This window comes from Arachis ipaensis, chromosome B05 (assembly GCF_000816755.2).
Source record: "Arachis ipaensis cultivar K30076 chromosome B05, Araip1.1, whole genome shotgun sequence".
Lineage (NCBI taxonomy): Eukaryota > Viridiplantae > Streptophyta > Magnoliopsida > Fabales > Fabaceae > Arachis > Arachis ipaensis.
In genome coordinates, this window is record NC_029789.2 from 30,430,505 (window position 1) to 30,435,971 (window position 5,467).

Below are 5,467 nucleotides of genomic sequence, written 5' to 3' on the forward strand. Positions count from 1 at the left end.
CTTGTGTGTTTACTTTTCTATGATTGCAATCTTAACTTTGTTCCATTCTATATGTCCATTATTTAGTATATTTACATGCTTGCATAGGATTGAGGCCATTGTTTGATTTTAGCTCACTTATCCCAAATAAGCCTACCCTTTAAATCACCCTTGTCAGCCACTTTGAGCCTTTTAATCCCCATTTGTTCTATATTTTACCACATCACTAGCCTTAAGCGGAAAACAAATTAATTATCCCAATTGAATCTTTGGTTAGCTTAAGATAGAGATTGTGTATCAAATAAGTGTGGGAAAACTGTGGGAACATGCGTTAATAAAGGAAAAGTATAATGTTTCTAATTTATTTGAATATCAGGAATTTGGGAACCTACTCATGAAAAACCAAAACAGAAAAATAATAGAAAATCCATGTGCATTGATAAGTTATGTTTGTTTCTCTACACAAAAAAAAAAAAAGAGAAAAAAGAGAAAAATCCAAAAATACTCAATAAATAAGTAAATAAGGGGATAAAATTACCCCAATATTAAGTTTAATAAAAGATCAATGCACATGTGATAAAAATTAAAGAAAAAAAATTTTGGTACATGAGTATGGGAATTATACAAAAGTGGGAATTATGGGGAGCTAGGCATGAATTTAAAAGTATATAGAGTATATGTATATTAGGTGAGAGCTTAGGTTAATTAAAGATTCAATTTATAAAGCTCACTTAGCCATATATATACCTTTCCCCTTACCTTAGCCCCATTACAACCTTGAAAAAGACCTCATGATGTTTGCATTGGTATATTAAAAATTGTTGATTGGTTAGATGAAGAACAAGGTTTAGAAAGCATGACTAGAGAAGAATAGAGTGAATAACCCTATACACTTGAGAGATTAGAGTGATATACACTACCAGTGAGGGTTCAATGCTTGATTCTATGTTCCCTGCTTTCATGAGCTATCTTCTTATAAGTTTACTTGCTTTTTATTGTACGATTTGAATTAATGGAAATTGGTTTGTATTTGTCTTGGAGAACTTGTTTACTTTTAACCAAGTAGGTAGAAACATTTTTTGCATATAGTTGTATTCATATAGATAGGATTGCATTTCATACATCCTACCATTCCTCTTCATTTTTATAGCTTCTCTTGAGTTTAGCATGAGGACATGTTATTGTTTAAGTGTGGGGAGGTTGATAAACCCATATTTCATGAGTTATTTTGTGCTTAGTTTGAGTGATTTATTCAATCCTTCACCCACTTATTCATATTAATTGCATGGTTTTACTTTCCCTTCCTTATTATGTGATGTATGTGAAAAACATGTTTTCTAAGATTTAATATTAATTATTTTAATTACCTTTATTTCCATTCGATGCCGTGATTAGTGTGTTGAGTAGTTTCAGATTTTCTAAGGCAGAATGACTTAAAGGATGAAAAAGGAAACATACAAAAATGGAAGGAAAGCACAAAACGGAGCTTCTGAAGAAACTGGCATCCACGCGATTGCATGGACGAAGCGATCGCGTGCCAAGCGCGATTCAGCAGCGACGCGGCCACATGACTGACGCGACCGCGCGCCTTAAGCAGAACGCACATGATGCGGTCGCATGACTGACGCGATCGCGTGGCAAGGAAATGCTCCAAATGACGCGACCGCGTGACCCACGCGGACGCGTGACAGAGGCCACGCACCAGAAATTGCAGAAAATGCTCATAGCGAATTCTGAAGCCCTTTTTGGCCCAAATCCAAGTCCAGAAGGCATAGACCAGAGGTTATGAAGTGGGAGAATGCATCCATTCAGGGAGAGCTCGCCAATTTTCACTTTCCATGATTTAGATTTAGTTTGAGAGAGGTTCTCTCCTCTCTCCCTTAGGATTAGGATTAGGATTTAGGACTTCTCTTAGTTTGTAAGAGTGAGTCTCGATCCAGGTTTAATATTTACTTTAATGCTTTTATGCGTACTTATAAATGTTGCCAACTTGACTTATGAACCCTTTCCATATTATGATTTGAATTAATAATGATATTTGAGGTATTTCATTTATTGATTGATTTCTCTTTAATTTGTGTTACCATTCTTTCCAATCTAAAGATATTCTATTCCAGCAATTTACTTTTTCTCTTTTTGGTCTTGGTTAAGAAATCAGTAACTCAACAGTTATCAAACTCAACATAATTGATAATCGCTATCTTGCTAATTGAACTGAACTTCAATAATCCCAACTTTTTCTTAGGAAATAAATAGGATTCGAAGGTCAAACTAATTAGCCCCTTGACTTTCCTTTGCTTTAGTAAAGGTTAACTAAGTGGAATTTAGACTCAACTTTCATTATTGTTGAGAGAGATAATTAAGTTGGACTTCCAATTTCTTTTACCTTGTCAGAAGTTTGCTTACAGTATTTATTTATTTTAATTGCCATTTACTTTACTTGTCATTCAAATCACTTGCTTCTCACCTTCTAAACCCCGATTACAACCTTTATAGCCAATAATAAGAACATACTTCCTTGTAGTTCCTTGAGAAGACAACCCGAGGTTTGAATACTCGGTTAACAATTTTAAAAGGGGTTTGTTACTTGTGACACCCAAAACGTTTGTATGAAAGGACTTTTGAAGGTTTAGAAACTATACTTGCAACGAGGATTTATCCGCAAATTTTTAGACCATGCAAAAGTTCTCTCATCACTTTACCACCTCATCTTTCGAACCTGCACGATGTGTTTTACGTGTCACAGCTTCGTAAGTATACTCCTGATGCTAGCCATGTGCTAGAACCTGAATCGGTTCAGTTGAGGGAAGATTCAGAATTGATGATACTAGTATCAAACAGTTGCGCGAAAAAGAGGTTTAATTAGTCAAAGTGGCTTGGAGTCGAGGCGGTGTTGAGGAACACAATTGGAAACTTGAGTCGAAGATGCGAACGGATTATCCGTACTTATTCTCAGGTAATTGAATTTGAATTTTGTGGGCGAAATTCCCAATTAGGTGGGTAGAATGTAAGACCCGATTAATTAACGGCTAATTAACCCATAAATGAGAATTTATTCTAGAAAGCCAAAAATGTTATTTTTATGGCTAAATGTGATAGAGGAGATTGAGACGAGAATTTCGGTACCAATTTTGTAGAAATCGGACCAAGATTGGACCGAACGGGCCGAACCGGGCCAATCGGACCCAAAGTGGGCCCTTGGCCCAACTAAACTAAACCAAAACCCTAGTTTTCAGCACTCTCTCTCCTCACTTATCACTCAAACACGCTGAAATGGAGTACGGGAGGGGAAGAACACTCTCTCAAACTTCTATCTCTCACTTGATCTTCAAACCACCATAACTTTTGATCTAGAGCTCCGATTGCCGCACCATTTGTGGCCATGCGTTCACTACGGAGAGCTCTACAAAACCCATACAATCAATCTTGAGATAAGCCACGTTTTGCTCTTCGAATTTCCAGCTTTGATTTCGAGTTTCATGAGCAAAAATGTTGAGATTTTGGGATCTTTGATGTTATAGGACCCAACTCTCTTGAAGGAGAAGGTTAATCTTGTCTCCTTGGACCTTGGGTGTGGTAAGATTCTCAAACCTAGTGTAATTTGTTGTTCTATGATGTTTGGGTATTGAGATGTTGTGTATGGATATGATGATTGTGGCTTAGGTTGTGTATATGTGAATATTGGAGCTTGATTGGTGATTTTGAAAAGCTTGGAAAAGGGTTTTGTGTGATAAAATCTGTTCTTGGAGGTATTGATACCTTGAGAGCTTGTGGACAAGTGGTTTGGAAGTGCTCTGGTTGAGCGTGGGAAATCGGCTAAGGTATGGTTTCGGTTTCCCGTATCTAATATGTAATGTGGTAGGAAATACTTAGGCTAGAGGCCCTAAGATAGGCATTGAATTGATGATGTTGTTGATTGGTTGAGATATATGATGTGATCATATATGTGATTATGAATATTCATGCCTTGGTTGTGTGATGTATGAGAAAATGCATGTTGTGATATATGCTTGATGAATGATTAAGGTTAGACTTTTGGGATGAGTGGTTTCATGATATGGTATCAGAGCCAGAACCCGGATCGATGTGCCAGCGAGGGCGCTGGACTCCCTTAGGGGGGTGGATTGTAAGGCCCACATCGGTTGGAGAGGGGAACGAAGCATGCCTTATAAGGGTGTGGATACCTCTCCCTAGCATGACGCGTTTTGACGAGTGAGTGTGGGGGGCTTCAGCTATCATCCCTATCATTAAAGGCAAAACCGTGAGGCCTTGTGTGCAAAAGCGGACAATATCATGCTAGCGGGTGGTCTGGACTGTTACACTAAACAACAAAAAATACTACAAGTCTATAAACTCAAATGAGCTTCCTGCAAGGTTGCTATGTCCCCTTCTATCTCAAAATGAGCTTCCTGCAGGAGTTACCTGAATGCCAGAATCAAACTGGTTGGTCCATTGAGGAGGAAGCTGCAATAAATAAGTCCAAAAGGAAAAGAAAGGTTGGGATGAATCAATCAATCATGAGATAGGTACACATAAGCAATAGAAGCAAGATTTAAATGGTGGGTTATGTTTTGTTTGAAGCTAAAAGCAAAGGAAGAATAATAAGTAAGAGAGAGAGAGAGAGAGAGAATTAAGAGAGGTACAACATCAAAGGAGCTCTGCCAGTAGTTGGAGATATTAGGCTCACCATTTCAAAACTGTTCCCGAGCATTTGACGTATCTCTGCAAAACTTAAAGCATCATCTTGGGGAAAACAAGTTCATCCACCTCCATGGAACTAGCTAATCTTGGCAATACTGATGACAATTAACCATGTTAGAAACCTTAACATCACGGATGAACATCAACAATTAAAGATATGAATATCTAATAAAACAGTGACCAATAAGGATATGAATATCTAATGAACAACAAAAAAGAACTTTCATTGAGATGTATCTATCTCATTGACCATCTATATAGCCATAGTATTATAGCATGTAGTGTAACAGCCCAGACCACCCGTTAGCACGATATTTTCCGTTTTGGCACACAAGGCCTTATGGTTTTGTCTTTGACGATAGGGATGATAGCCGAAGTCCCTCCCCCTCCCACACTCACTCATCAAAATGTGTCATGCTAGGGAGAGGTATCCACACCCTTATAAGGCATGCTTCATTCCCCTCCCCAACTGATGTGGGACCTTACAATCCAACCCCCTAAGGGAGCCCAACGCCCTCGTTGGTACATCGATCCGGGCTCCGGCTCTGATACCATCTGTAACAGCCCAGACCACCCGCTAGCACGATATTGTTTGCTTTGGCACACAAGGCCTCACGGTTTTGCCTTTGACGATAGGGATGATAGCCGAAGCCCCCACACTCACTTATCAAAATGCGTCATACTAGGGAGAAGTATCCACACCCTTATAAGGCATGCTTCATTCTCCTCCCCAACCGATGTGGGACCTTACATGTAACATATATGTATGTAGCTAAATTTTTATTAT

General features: G+C 38.5%; 1 long non-coding RNA gene across 1 annotated transcript; it reads right to left on the minus strand.

The window, feature by feature from the left end:
- LOC110262799 lies at window positions 4,350-4,828 on the minus strand. Its single transcript, XR_002347800.1, has 2 exons — window positions 4,667-4,828; window positions 4,350-4,443 (listed from the first exon to the last, which is right to left on the minus strand). It is a non-coding gene; the product is annotated as an uncharacterized LOC110262799 (long non-coding RNA).